Raw genomic sequence first — 16,844 nt, 5'->3', positions numbered from 1 at the left:
CTGAGACCACTCCTCAGGTCTACCTCTAGGCCATGAAATTAGCACATCAATAACATGAAGAACTGGATAAATTTTTCTCCTTGCTTCTGGTTCTTTGCTAAATTCTTTTGGGTTTTAGCCTGCTTCAATTGGCATTACAATTACAATAACCTTTTACCCCTTTTTTTAGATATGAGTTCAAGTCTGCAAATCTTTCCCCCCCCTAAGGCAATTGGGGTTAAGTGACTTGCCCAGGGTCACACAGCTAGGAAGTGTTAAGTGTCTGAGACCAGATTTGAACTGGGGTCCTCTTGAATTCAAGGCTGGTGCTCTCTCCACTGCGCCACCTAGCTGCCCCTGCAAATTCTTTTGAGACACCTCACGACAAAATTGCTGTGACCCCCAACCTTTTGGGATCCCTTCCCAATCTCAACAAAAGTAATTCTCATGTTTGGGAGGGAGCACTCACTACCTCTCCTAGTAGTCCATTCTACTCTGATCATTCCAGATTTCTTTTGTACTGTTTAAGGACTCTCAAAAGCCATGATGGAGAGAAGTTTGAAAGTAAATAGTCACAACTTCTAGAGTTGGAAACCTCATAAGATATCTAGCCCAAGTCTTACTCAAAAAGAATTCTGTTACTATGTGTATATATATATATATATATATATATATATATATATATATATATATATATATATATATATATATATATATATATATATATATAAAAGCACACACACACACACACACACACACACATATATATATATTGTCATCTGGAATTTGTTTGAAGGCCCTTTAAGGCCACACATTTCATTTCTTGATAGGTAATTCTTGATTTCAAGGGGGAACTTGGAAATTTTAATATGTGGATAACTTTATTTTAATAGAGTATTGATCAGTATTCAATAAAATTTATGAAATTATTTATTTTATGCATTAAAATATTCTCAAAAGTGATCCAAAGGCTTCATCAGACTGTCAAGTCTGCCAGCTCTGCACATGGACGCAAGAGAATTCAAATCCAACCTCAAATTTCCAAATATTATCCTATTGTAGTCTCATGATAACCCTGTGAGGCAGGTTCTATTATAACTCCCATGTTACAATTGAGGAAATTGAGGCAGACAGAGTCTAAGCAACTTGTCATAAAAAATATGAGGCTACATTTCAACTCAGATCTTTCTAATTCCAAGCCCAACATTGTATCCACTGAGCTGTTTCGCTGACTTTAATCTCACAAAGGAGATTATAAAATGTTTCAAAGGAGAGAATACATGAATATTGTAAATTTTTACACTTTATGTAGAACTTATTTGGATTCATTCTAGATGTTCAGATGAATATAATAGACATCTTGTTTCTCTTGCATTTCCATTTGTCCTTCCTGGTCCACTGAATTGCCTGAAATCAAAGTGTCCATCCCATGTATCCATTGAATTATTTGTTCATAGTTGTTATGATTATGTTCTCATAGCCCCATAGGGAAAAAAAGACACTTTTCCCAGTTTTTATTTTAGGAGTAGGGTTTGGATATTTTTATCCCTTTTTAAAGTTTTTGTTAAATTTTCAAAACATATGCAAGGATTATTTTTCAACACTGACCCTTTAAAAACCTTATGTTCCAATTTTCACCCCCCCTTCCCTCTACCCCCTCCCCCAGTTGGCATGCAATCCAATATATGTTAAACATGGTACAGTATATGTTAAATCCAATGTAGGCAAACATATTTATACAATTATCTTGCTGCACAAGAAAAATCAGATAAAAAACTTTTAAAAAATGAGAAAGAAAATAAAATTCAAGCAAATCACAACAAAAGGAGTGAAAATTCTGTTAGGATCAAACCTCAGTTCCCACAGTCCTCTCTCTGGGTGCAGATGGATCTCATCATAACAAGATCATTGGAATTGTCCGGAATCATCTCATTGTTGGAAAGAGCCATATACATCAGAATTGATCATCATATAATTTTGTTGTTGCCGTGTACAATGATCTCCTGCTCATTTCACTTAGTATCAGTTCATGTAAGTCTCTCCAAGTCTCTCTGAAATCATTCTGCTGCTCATTTCTTACAGAACAATAATATTCCATAACATATATATATATAAATGTGTATATATATATACATATATACACACACATTTATATATATATATATATATACACACATTTATATATATATATATATATATACACACATTTATATATATATATATATATATATATATATATATATATATATATATATATATATATATATATATATACCATAACTTAGTCAGTCATTCTTCAATTGATGGGCATCCATTCAGCTTCCAGTTTCTGGCCACCACAAAGAGGGCTGCCACAAACATTCTTGCACATACAGGTCCCTTTCCCTCCTTTAAGATCTCTTTGGGATATAAGCCCAATAGAAACACTTCTGGATCAAAGGGCATGCACTGTTTGATAACTCTTTGAGCATAGTTCCAAATTGTTCTCCAGTATGTCTGAATCCATTCACAATTCCACTAACAATGTATCAATGTCCCCTCCAAAATCCCCTCCAATATTCCTCAGTATCTTTTCCTATCATCTTAGCCAATGTGAGAGGTATGTAATGGTATCTCAGAGTTGTCTTAAATTGCATTTCTCTGATCAATAGTAATTTAGAGCAGCTTTTCATATGACTCGAAATGGTTTCAATTTCATCATCTGAAAATTGTTCATATCCTTTGAATATCATTTGGAAAATGGCTTCAATTCTTATAAATTGGAGTCAATTTTCTATATATTTTAGAAATAAGGCCTTTACCAGAACCCTTGAATATAAAAATGCTTTCCACATTTATTGCTTCCCTTCTAATCTTATCTGCATTGGTTTTGTCTGTGTGAGAACTTTTTAATTTAATATAATCAAAAATTATCTATTTTGTGTTCAATAATGAGCTCCATTTCTTCTTTGGCCACAAATTCATTCCTTCTTCACAGATTTGAGAGGTAAATTATTCTGTGTTCTTCTAATTTGTTTATAGTATAACTCTATCTCTAAATCATGAACCCATTCCAATCTTATCTTGAGATATAGTTTTAGGTGTGGATCAATGCTTAGTTTTGCCACACTAGTTTCCAATTTTCCCAGCAGTTTTTGTCAAATTATTTAGTTCCAATTAATTTTTGGCCTATTTTCCCCTGGACTTTTATTTAATGTAATTTTTATTGCATCATGATCTGAAAAAATTTCTGCCTTTTTGAATTTGATTTTGAGGGTTTTATGCCCTAATACATGGTCAATTTTTGCATAGGTTCCATGAACCATAGAGAAAAAAAGTATTGTCTCAATTTAATTTTCTCCAAAGATCTATCATACCTAACTTTCCTAAAATTCTACTAACCTCCTACCTTCTTTCTTATTTATTTTGTGGTTCAATTTATCTAGTTCTGAGAGAGCAGGGTTGAGATTCCCCACCAGCATAGTTTAGCTGTTTATTTGTTTCTTGTAGCTTTCTTAACTTCTCCTCTAGGAATTTTGGATGCTATACCACTTTGTGCATACATGTTTTGTATTGATATAGCTTCATTACTTATGGTACCATTTAGCAAGATATCGTTTTCTTCCTTATCTCTTTTAATTAGATCTATTTTTGCTTTTGCTTAATCTGAGATCAGGATCACTACTCCTGCTATTTTTTTTTTTTTTTTTACTTTACCTGAAGCATAATAAATTCTGCTCCAGCCTTTTACTTTTACTTGGTATGTACCACTCTGCTTTAAATGTGTTTCTTGTAAACAACATATTATAGGATTCTGGCTTTTAATCCAGTATGCTATCCACTTCCGTTTATGGGAGAGTTCATCCCATTCACATTCACAGTTAAAATGACTAATTCTGTATTTCCTGACATTTTATTTACCCCAAGTTATGCTTTTCTCTTTCCTTTCCCCCTTCCCCTCCTCTCTATCTTCTTCCCTGAAAGATAATGCTCAATTTATCTGGATAATTGATTCTTGGCTGCAATCCAAGTTTCTTTGCTTTTTGGAATATCAAATTCTAGGCCCTTCCATCTTTTAAGGTATAAGCTGCTAGGTCCTGGGTAATCCTGATTATGGCTTTTTGGTACTTGAATTGTTTCTTGCTTGATATATTTTTTCCTTGATCTGACAGTTCTGAAATTTAACCACAATATTCCTTGGAGTTTTCATTTTGGGCTCTCTTTCTGGAAGTGATAAGTGAATTCTTTCAATGACTATTTTACCTTCTTGTTCTAGAACATCAGTGCATTTTTCCTTGATGATTTCCTGAAAGATTATGTCTAGGTACTTTTTTCCCCATGGTTTTCAGGCAGTCCAATAATCCTTAGATTGTTTCTCCTAGATCCATTTTTTCTTCTATTTCACAAATTTTGTTTTTCAACAAGTTGGTTTCTTTTTCATATCTATTTTGTAAGTAGTCATTTGCCTTTCCATTTCATCAAATCTATTTTGTATGGATTTATTTGCTTCTCCCATTTAATGATATCTATTTTAAGGAGTTTTCTTCAGATAATATCTGTTTTTCCTTTTCCATGCCCTGTTGCAAAGATCTCATTTAATTTTTTACATTTTTCTTTTAATTCTCTTTTAAGATCCTTTTTGAATTTTTTAAAGAGAGTCTTATGAAATGGGCACAAACTCATATCACCCTGTGGGGCTTCATCCCAAGCTGATTTGGCTCTGGGAACCTCAGAATTTGAGGTCTGTTCTCTCTTCATAAAAGCTGTCTATTATCATAGTCCTTTTTGCTTTTTTTGCTCATCTTTTTAAGAGTTGTGGTCTGCTTGTACAGTAAAGAGTAACAGTCACTTTAGTTTGCTTTGGGGCCAGTGTTTCTGACTGACTTCCAGGATTGGGTAGGTATAGCCAAGTCCCAAATACTAAGGTTCAGAGGCTCACAATTTGCCTTTTGTATTTGCTTTGGATGTCTTACAGCAAATCTGCTGAACTATTGGCTTGTAACCAGGACAGAGAAGCCTAAGAGCAGTAGATTCCCCTGCATGTGGACACTGCAATGCCCTGGATCCCCAACCCAGATCTTTGCCCTGGCCCCCTGCAGTCTGGGATTGGCAGCCTCTCTCCATGCCCAATTGAAATAGACCTTTTCTGAAAATCTTCCAAAGTATCTTCTTCTGGAAATTTGTTGTTCTCTGAATATTTGTGGGTTCTGTCACTCCAAAATTCATTCAGAGCCTTAATCTGCTGTTGACTTAGGGAAGCATGGAGGAGGTTCCATAGACATGTGTCTATTCTCCGCCATTGTGCCTTCACCTCCTATTTTTATTCTAATCTCCATTTATCTATTTGATTTTATTTTGAAATCAGCCTCTTCACCAACACAGAGTCAATGTTAAGCTTGTTAACCTTAATCCAAGTGGACCAAGACAATTTTTCTTGCCTTCCAAATCATGACAATGATATGATATGTGTGAAGGAAATGCAAGTAGACTGAAGCATCTGAGCTTTCCATGGTCCTTTACCATGGACCAGGGATAGAGTTTCATTAATCCATTAAATGCAATTTTTTCCCTAATACCAACATTTATTCTTGGTACATATTTTTTTGCCTTATTTATTTATGTTGTCTGTGGTTACTAAGGAAGTAACCAGGTGGCTCAGTGGCTGGAATGCTGGTCCTGAAGTTAGAAAGATCTGAGTTGAAATTCAACTCCAGACATAATAGCTGTATGATATGGGCCAAGTCACTTAAGTTCATCTTAATCCACTGGAGAAAGAAATGGCAAGCCACTCCAGTATCTTTGCTGAGAATATGATATGGACAGTATTGACATGCTACATTCCATGGAATTACAAAGTCATGTATTACTGAACAACAATAAAAAACATGGTTAATGAGTAATGGAGAAATTTATTAACTAACATATAATATACCAAATTACTAATACATATATATGTTATGTATATGTATTAGTAATTTGGTACATTCTATAATATATTATGTATGTATATATATGTGTGTGTGTGTGTGTGTGTGTGTGTGTGTGTGTGTGTGTGTGTGTGTGTGTATGTATATATACCCTTCTCCTCCTGCTTCTCCATAAATACAAAATTGCTTCTAGTAGCACAAAGCATTTAGGAATGTAACAGCAAGATATAAAAAATATGGAAACATTTCTAAGTATTCAAGTTTCCACAATGCTTTGATTCATTCTTGAATTCAGTTGGTCTTTTCCAACTCAATGGTTAAATAATACTTTGTAATATTCTTATTTTTTCAGATAAGTTTTCCTTTCTACTATGATTTCTTTGAGAATAGCCAAATCTATTCTACACTGCTAAGAGTTATTCTACACAATAAATCCTTTTCTCCCTTCTTTAAGTCAGTGATGTAATATTTAGATTCATCTGGAAAAAAAATAACTAGGAAAAGAACTCGATTATAATGAAAATAAATGCAAGGACATCAATACCACAGTAAATTAAGCAGGTGTTCAGGATGTTTTTACTGTGAAAGTGGATTAAAAAGGAAAACAATAGTGTTATTTTTGTTCCTACCATATAACAACATTTGCATGAGGATTAATCTTCCTCCTGCCACCAGTGGAGAATCCAGTTGAATGGGGAGAAGGGAACACTGCATGTTTAGGAATAAGCAGAGCCAAGAGTCAGCATTCTGATACTAGAGAAAACTTTCTTTTGGAAGAATGAGGAACATTCAAATTGCCAATTTAGATATGACAATTATGATAACATATTTAAAAGGACAATTTGAAATTGACACTTTGTTGACACAACTTATATTTTTCATTTAAATTCTTCAATAATTCTGTTGAATAGGGACTACAATCCCTATTTGTCCCCATTTTTCTGGATGAGAATTTCTATGTCATGCGACCTACACAATAGAGGACTTGACATTTCCCCCTATTCTTCAAACCTCTCAAACCCTCCAAAATTAGAATATAAAGCAATTTTAGCCATATTCATGGTGTATGATACAGAAAGGAATGGAAGAAGGAAAGAAAGATGAAAGACAAGGGAAGACGAGGGAAGGAAAGACAAGGGAAGGGAAAGAAAGGAAAGGGAAGGGAAGATGAGGGAAGGAAAGATAAGGGAAGGGAAAGAAAGGAAAGGGAAGAAAGGGAAGGGGAATTTTTTTAAAAGGAAGAAAAAAATGACAAGCAAAAGAGGTCAGTTCCAGTTGAGTCCCCAGTGAGGCCATACTCTGCTTCATTTATTATGTAGCCCTAATCACTAAGTGGGCTTAACTTCGATCCAACTGAGTCCTGTAAAAACTTTAGCATAAAAGACTCAGGTCCCCCACTGTATCTGGGGCCATTCCTAGGTGTCCTGATCTGTATCTGATTCAAGGACTCATATGACTCTGGAGGGGAAAGTGAGACAGGTGACTTTGCACAGTCCTCCCTCATTTCAATCCAGTTCCCAGTTCCAGGTCCCTCCCATGGAGGCTTCCTTTGAAAGAAGGAATTGCTCCCCTGGATCCTTCTATGTCTTATTGCCTGACCATCTCCCAAAAGAGTTAGCTGGAATTTACAGAGTCAATTTGATCCAAGGCATCAAACCAGGAATGAGCAGACCAGCCCAAAGAGTGCTTTTCAAGGCCTCTTTGCCACCTCTTCAGTTTTTGAGGACAAATGTGATTTGGCTTAAATTACATAGCACACATAAGGGCTACCATGGAGGTAGATGACTCCAGAATGGGGTGCAGTGTTCCATGCTAGATGGTAGCTGATGCTCAACCAATAGGAAAGATCCAAGGTAAAACCACCAAGATTTCACTTCCCACAAAATATGTTGTTTAAGAGGACAAAGAACAGAAATAGTGCAGCAAAGAGCTGTGGGAAACCAGACATTATAATGCATTGCTGCTATAGTTGTGAACTGATCAAACCATTGTGGAAAACAACTTTTAGAGTTATGCTTAAAAATTGAATAAACTTCATATCCTTGATCCCAGAAATCCCACCACAAGGTATATATGCAAGGAAGTCAAAGACAGAAACACAAGAGGTCTATATATAATAATATATTCATAGCAACACTCTTTGTGGTTTTTTAAAAGTGAAATCAGTGCCCATGAATTGGGGATTAGTTAAAGAATGTCTTATAAATGTAATGGAAAATGATCAGCCTGTTAAAAATGATGAATTTAAGAAATTCTGAATAAAAAGGAAAGGTTTGTGTGAATTGGTGCAAAACCAAGAAAACAACATACAGGATTCCAGTAATGTAAATGCAAAGGAAACAGAATGCCATATAATCACAATGGCCAATCAGTCCCAATGAAGAGAGGAGGAAATGTGCTTCCCTCCTTTCATGAGAGAGGATGAACTCCAGGTGCAGGGTTTTACCTGTACAGTCAGACATGGTCATCATGCTTTGCTTAAATATTGTTCTTCTTACAAGGGAGGGGTCATTGAGAAGAGAGATTAAATGTAAAGCTAAAAGATGTCAGTGGAATAGTAGTGGTGGTCATTTTAAGGGATATGAAATGCTAAGAAAATCCCTGCTTTCACAGAAGGATTACCTTTTAGTATCTTTTAGCAAAGATAAGAGAAGATCAAAGATACAAGAAAATATATATAGTAAATGGTAAATGAGTTGGTTGAACAATATGTGGTATCCATTCATATTCAAATTTTTCTCTTTTTACCTTTGTATTTTAGAATCCTTAGTTTTCTACAAAAGTCTGAGAAATGTTCTTCTTCTGGCCTTCCCTTATCCTCTCAGATGCTAGAGCCACCCCAGTCTATGTAGAGAGTATGTACATGTGTGTGTATGTGCATATATATATATATATATATATATATATATATATATATATATATATATATATATGAACATTGTACCTCATCTCTCACAATAAAACAGATGTCCTCTGCAGGCAGGGACGCTTTTCGTTTAACATTTTGGTATAGCATATTCACCTCTCTGTAATACCCAGCATAATGCCTACATATAACAAGTGCTGAGCAAATGATACCGATAAATTATTTGTGTAAAGGCATGAGTTCAAGGAAGGAAGGGATTAATGTGAGGTGCAATAGTCATGGTAGACTTCATGATGGTCGTTGAATTGGACTTTGCTTCTTGTGTAATTCTTCAAAGGTCCCTAAAATGTATTACAATAACTCTTCCCTCTTTAAAAAATAGATTGAGAACTTCAGTCCGTTTGAAATAATTATATCACATTTCAGATCTTGAATTCAGTTGAAATCATATTCTCAGAGGGCCCAGGAAACTTCTTAGGGCAACACAGCTCCGGTAAAAGGAAATCTAAACCAAATAGACAAGTTGGCAATCATTTCCTCTTGAAACTAGCCATTAATGATTTTAAGCAAGAAGGGGTCAGGAGTGCTGGTAATGACCAACAAAGGATACAAATGGAGCTAGGAGAGCTATAAATATGAAGAAGAAGAAAGACAATGTATTTCAGGTGGTATAAAACCATACCAATATATCATGGTGATGTTAGGAAAATCACAGTTTTGGATGGCAAGGGTCTTATTTCTGGTATAGATTAATGGATAAAATATGATTTTATTGAACAATAAGACCAGAGAGATAACTGGTAAGCAGAATGAAAGATAAAGTCTTAAGCATAGGATACCAGTCAATGTTTCCCTTTGTGTACCCAAAGTCTAGAACAATGCTCAGCCCATTCTACTCATTTACTATATGCTTAAAGAGTTGAATTAAATTGAACTGTCGAAACCATCACATACTATCACAAATTCATCCATCTATAAGTTTTTGATAAATATCTACTATGGTCCAAAGAAAATGGGAGACAGCTCCTGCCCTCAAAATCTTACTGAAGGAGAAACAGCCCCATTTTGCTTGAGGCAAACATGGAAGCATGTTGACAAGAACAATTTTTGAGAAGCGATGGGGAAATCAGAAAAAGAATAAAAGTCCTGTGGGATAGAGGGCTTGTATCTTGAAGAATTTAAATGGCCTCTGTGATGAAAACATGAAGTTTGGCAGTTGCAGCTCCTGGATTATCTCATGTTATCTTCACATCAACTTTATTAGGGATGTGATTTACAAAGGAACAGAATGAGGCTCTGTCTAGTTGGGCGATTTACCCAGAATCATCATGGCAGGTTCTAGGTGGGACTGGAACACCATCCATCCAGACTCACACATCTACTGCTCTATATGTCACAACAAATAAGTTAAGAGGGGCTTTACATCACGATGATGCATTTTCTCATAAAGATCATTTTTTAAAATAACTGAACCACGTGTTCCTAGAATGGCTGAGTCTACATTTCATTATGCAGATGTGATGGCCTTCTCTACATTTGTGGGACATTTTTGTAATGACTCAGATCCATCCACTTTATACCCATGATGGTCACTGCCGTTCTCTATTGGTCTCCAGGATCCTCTGACTTTACACAGAGGAAATAATTGGTTCAATAAAAATCTCAGCTAGTTATTGGCAAGCTGGGAAGAGGGCTCACCGTCTGGCCAATCCTTCTCCTTTGCCCTCTGCTTAGCTGCACACTACTCAGGCTGAAATTCTGTTTGGTTTCCATCCCTTGAAACGTTAAATTTATAGAGTTACTTCATGTCTGGTTCTGGGTTCGACAGGGGGTGTTTTAATCAATGTTGTTCTACTTGTGATTTCCGTACTAAAAGCCATGAAAGAAAAGGCTGATGTAGTGGAGCTAGCTACAAAAATACATTTCTTTTACCCTTTAAACCAGATGGATTTAATAATTTCATGTGTGGTAAGCTGTTATTTCGTTAACACTAAAGAAACCTTGTTTCTGAATACTGAATTTTGAGCTTGGCATAAATGAGGAAAAAAAAAGATTATAAGGAAAATGTACCCACTCATGTCTAAACAAAAAGCAGTGACAAAGACCATGTAGTAAAAATGGAATGAGGGGTCACGAATTAATTGAAAAAGTTTTCAGAATCATCTCTTCTTTCATTTTCAACTTTGGAGCAGTCACTGCAGAAAATGGCCCATCTCACTGGGTTTCTGCCCAAAAGCATTCGGGATTTTTCTTTTGGACCATTTTTTCCTGCTCTATCTTAAGTCTGGTTCTTCCGTGGGTCACCCTCAGCCATTCAGAAGCCAAGAACATTTTCTCCTCCTTCCCTCCTTACCAGGTCCCCCAGCTGAATCCATTTGGTTATATTAGCAAAGGGAGCCCATTCTTCCCTGGGCTGGGTCTATTGTGTGTGTGATTGCTAACTCCGGTGACCTATGGCAAAGACTACTTTACTCCTACTTTCAACTTGGACAGAGAGTGGACAAGGCCTGTCTGCTTCTGGCTCCTCCATCTGGGGACCTGAAGCACCTGCAAGTTTTTAGCTAAGTCAGCTTCTCATGCTTTTGTTTTGCTGGAAAGACCCTGAAGGTCAATGGCAGGATACTGGTATTATTTATTGTCCTCTATGAGCTTGATGAGAGCTTACTTCTACTATAAGAGGGGGTCATGAAGCAGCAAGTGCTCTTTGGCTGGGGAAAAAGAGTGAAAACAGTGAGTGGAGGGATATAGAAATAATTTTCGATGGATGTGTGATGGTGGACTCAGCACTCTGCCTGACAGAGCAGACACCTCCACCTCTGCCTTTTTTTGCCTGTCCTCTTACAGATATCTTCCAAAAAATCCTCCACAAGGGACACCTGCCCTCAATGAACTGAGGACCCCTCTGGGGTAACACTTTGACATGTATGAATATCAAGAACACATGCAGATCTTTCTCAATGCCATTAACTGATGGGTCTGACTCCTTTTTCAGTAACAGGTCTGGTTGAGGACATTCTCACACCCAGTCACCCACCCTACTCACACCCACCATGTGTGTCCCCTTTGTTCTTTGGGGGACCCTCCAATTTAGTTCGTCATAGAAACCACAGTGATCCATCAATGAGACATAAAGCATTCATGGAATAATTTTTATATTAAAAAAGATAGGACTTTGTTATGTGGAGGTGAAATGTGGTATCATTAAAAGCACTGCCCAGTTATCCAGAGACACTGGAGCTACTTTCCTCCTCCCATTCGATTCTATACTTCGCTTGATAATAATAATAGGTAGCATTTGTAGAATTAAGGTTTGCAAAGAAATTTGAAAATATTCTCTCATTTAATCCTTACAACGCTGGAAAATTGCTACTAGTTTTATCACCATTTGACAAATAAGGAAACTGAGGCAGAGGTAGAGTTACTTATCCAGGGTCACATAGGTCTTCCTGATTCCAAGTCCAGCCTTTTATCCACTTTGTCAGATAGCTGCCTCCACCCACAACCAATATAAGTTATATGTCTGATATGTTATCTCAGATGACTTTATGAATAATTCATTCAACTGAATACCATAATCAGAACAAAAGATTTTCTTTAAGTTTTCCCTTGGCAACATATTTAGACTGAACTATTTTAAGTGATTATAGATCCAATTTTGAAAGCTTTCCAATATGCTTGATATAATTTGAATAATGTCATCCACAATCAGGGACATCTGGAACACCTCGCCATCAATAAGGAATCCACCTTAATTAGAACTCTGTGTTGGACATCTTCTGTGATGGTGGCAAACCTTCAGGAGCATAAATTTCCATATTTCATGTCTTAATTTGATATCAGTGATTAAAGTGTCCACAAAGTTGTTTCTTAATGTCACAACTTTTGTGTAATTTTGTATGATTCTAGCAAATTTGTGGGAGTCACTTTGGTGGAAGTGGGTCTTTAAAGTAATATTTTAATCACTAAATCAATTTGTGACAAATAATTTTAATGGACATATTCTATATCTCAAATATGTGTGTGGGATTATGAGTTTTCCTTTAGATCTGCTTTAACTACATGCCACAATGTTGGCTATGTGGGTCTATCATTCTTTTTTTTTATAGAATTGTTTCTATGTTTTGTCCTTTGATTCACTCATTACTGATTAAATGTCCATGATAGTCTGTGTCTTCAGTTTGTGCTCTTTGAACTGATTACAATTTTTATTGAGCCATACATGGTCTATTAAAAATGTGCTTAATATTTCTGCTTTTTTTTACATTTGCTTGCAATACCCCTGGATTCTAATATGTGGTTGATTTTTGTAAAAGGCATATGCAGTACTGAGAATTATGCATATTCTTTTGCAGTCACATTCAGAAGATTCCATAAATATTTCAGTTTTGTACTATTCGATAATATCCCTTTGTTGAGCTTTCTTTTCAGTTTATCCAAAACTAAGAGAAGGCTATTAAAAAAAATCCCTGCCACTGTTGGGCATAACTTTCTATGACTTCTTGTAATTCAGTTAATTTGTCCTTTATGAACTGATATTGGGGCAGTTGAAGCAAAGAGGGCTAAAAGTGATGCCATTTTATTGTCTCTAGTTCCTTTGAACCTAGTATCTAGTGTTGATTCCCTTCTTTCTATGTTTTTTGTTTGTGCTTTTGATAATATAATCACAAATCTTCATTTTTTTGGATTTATAATGATTCATAGCAATAGATTTTATGCCCAACTTCTAATTTCTATTCTCTTTTAGATTTCTTTCTTTCATTTTCTTATTTTTTAAAGAATCAACAGATTGTAGGTTCATTTTTTTCTATAATCTGTTGCTTGTTTCATTTCATGGAGGTGTTTAATACATTCATATTTAAAATTATGATTTAGGTTTATATTTTCTTACAGCTGTCTCCTATGTGGTTGTTGGTGTTTGTTTTTTCCCTGAATTGGAATCCTTTCTCCATAAAGACAGAAGTTTGTGTTTTGATTGATTTTTTCCTCAATATCTTTAAAAAGTACCTTACTTGGATAGGCTCTTTTCTCTTCATACTTAAGCTCCACATTCTTTTCCATTTGTCACCCCTTTCCCTACCCTTGGAAATTTAACGTACTTATTTCTTTTCCTTTCTTCCTTTCACTTAGTGTTCCAAATTCTGTTGCCCCCCTTTTTTTGCTTACTTAAGTAGTAATGTAAATTGTTCCTTACTATCATCTCCTTTGTTAATTTGTTTTTGTTAATTTAAAAAAAATCTCAAATTGTTTTTGTAGACAATAAAAGAAAACAACACATCGTTATGTTATATTATTTCCATTTTTTCCACTTTTGTTGTTTTCTTTTCAATTTCATACTTGATATTCTCCCTACCTTTCCATTATTTCTATGACTTTAAGTATGCAGTTTACTGCAGAATATCATTTGCAAATGAATGACTTTTCTTCTCATTTCTGGGGCAAACTTGAATGGAGACAGCTCATTTGGCTGTTAAGAGGGAACAGTTAAATTTTTCAATGCCAGCGTTTATACTTTCAAAGTCAGCAACTGCTATAAATCAGGGACTTATTTATTATTTTGTTTATTGTCTAGATTTAAGAAAATGATGGAGCAAATGTTAGTGATGGAGTTTATACTTAAAATGTGTTGTGCATTTTTTTTTTTCAGAGAACTCATTCTTAACATTTTGCAACACACCTTGTTGCAATGATGGTGGGCTATAAATTATTCATTTAAATATGTTATAAAAATGTGAAAGCAAGCATATGCATTAGTACTTATTGCCATTGTCTTGGTCAATATTTTTGATAATAAAAATGGTTCATATTTTTCCAAGCATATGGTAAATGCTTATCTCTCAGAAATCTTTAAAATAAATAACTCATGGTCTTAAAACTCTGAAGAATGGATTTTCCCATCACTCCTTGTTCATATCCAGTTATTTACATAAAGCCTATATAGCTACCAAAGGAAAAACTGGTCTTTGTTGTTCTTTCACTCCCGAGCCTGTCCAAATCCATTCTGCACTTTAGTTCTGAGAAGACTATTTTCACCAAATAGTCCAGTGCCCTGAGAGTCATCTTCATCTATCATCCAGTCTTGTTCTCATCTTCCATTTTTTTTCTAAAACTCTTAGTTGTTTGGTGAATTCCCTGTGCAGCTCCTCTAGTCTTGTCTGATAAATTTTCTTTGTTCCTTGGAACACTCAGCTTACTCAAAAATGATCACCAATGAGGAGTCACTCATCTGCTGGCTATTAAAATAAAATCACTTTTATGTTTTGTGATGTTACTTCTTGACCACCATTTTCAATGACATTAAACTCTTTCCCTTAATAAATGACTTGGGTTGAGCAAACATATCTTTGTCAGGATCTAGAACCTTCTGGCCCCTTATTTTTTACTGATGAATTATATTTTCCAACATTATTATATTGTAAATATTATTGCTCTCCTTTCTTAGGTTCACTTTTATATGGAAGTCATCAGAACATTAAAATAGAGGTTGATTTAATAGGGAGGAATTGCGGAATTTCTTTATTCCTTCCTATTTTATCCTCTCAGTTGCAATTATCTTCTTGGGAAATGTACCCCATGATCATCAGGTTAAGAAATGGGTAAATGCCAAAAAAAAAAGAAAGAAAAAAAGAAAAGGAAAGAAATGGATAAATGTCCCTTGAAATTGCTTCTTGTCTTCAGACATATGATAAAACCTCACCAATTTCTCTGCTTGCCTTTTCTTTTTTTTTTTTTTTTTTTTAAATTTTTTTTATTATATATATATATATATATATTTATAATATTATCCCTTGTATTCATTTTTCCAAATTACCCCCCCTCCCTTATTCCCTCCCCCCGACGACAGGCAATACCATACATTTTACATGTGTTACAATATAGTCTAAGTACAATACATGTGTGTGAATATCATTTTCTTGTTGCACAATAAACATTAGAATCCGAAGGTACATGCAACCTGGGCAGACAGATATTAGTGCTAACAATTTACATTCCCCTCCCAGTGTTTCTTCTCTGGGTGCAGCTACCTCTGTCCATCATTGATCAACTGGAAGTGAGTTGGATCTTCTTTATGTTGAAGATTTCCACTTCCATCAGAATACATCCCCATACAGTATTGTTGTTGAAGTGTACAGTGATCTTCTGGTTCTGCTCATTTCACTCAGCATCAGTTGATTTAAGTCTCTCCAACCCTCTCTGTATTCCTCCTGCTGGTCATTTCTTACTGAGCAATAATATTCCATAACTTTCATATACCACAATTTACCCAACCATTCTCCAACTGATGGACATCCATTCATCTTCCAGTTTCTAGCTACAACAAAAAGAGCTGCCACAAACATTTTGGCACATATATGTCTCTTTCCGCTCTTTAGTATTTCTTTGGGATATAATCCCAGTAGTAGCGCTGCTGGGTCAAAGGGTATGCACAGTTTGATAACTTTTTGGGCATAATTCCAGATTGCTCTCCAGAATGGCTGGATTCTTTCACAACTCCACCAGCAATGTATTAGTGTCCCAATTTCCCCACATCCCCTCCAACATTTGTCATTATTTGTTCCTGTCATCTTAGCCAATCTGACAGGTGTGTAGTGGTATCTCAGAGTGGTCTTAATTTGCATTTCTCTGATCAATAGTGATTTGGAACACTCTTTCATGTGAGTGGATATAGTTTCAATTTCTTCCTCTGAGAATTGTCTGTTCATATCCTTTGACCATTTATCAATTGGAGAATGGTTTGGTTTCTTATAAATTATGGTCAGTTCTCTATATATTTTGGAAATGAGACCTTTGTCAGAACCTTTGTTTTTAAAAATATTTTCCCAATTTGTTACTTCCCTTCTAATCTTGTTTGCATTAGTATTATTTGTACAGAAACTTTTTAGTTTGATGTAATCAAAATCTTCTATTTTGTGATCAATAATGATCTCTAGTTCTCCTCTGGTCATAAATTCCTTCCTCCTCCACAAGTCTGAGAGGTAGATTATCCTCTGTTCCTCTAATCTATTTATTATCTCCCTCTTTATGCCTAAATCATGGACCCATTTTGATCTTATCTTGGTATATGGTGTTAAGTGTGGATCCATATCTAATTTCTG

Source organism: Sminthopsis crassicaudata, chromosome 4 (genome assembly GCF_048593235.1).
Source record: "Sminthopsis crassicaudata isolate SCR6 chromosome 4, ASM4859323v1, whole genome shotgun sequence".
In the NCBI taxonomy this organism is placed as follows: Eukaryota; Metazoa; Chordata; class Mammalia; order Dasyuromorphia; family Dasyuridae; genus Sminthopsis; species Sminthopsis crassicaudata.
Note: the sequence above shows the minus strand (reverse complement) of the source record.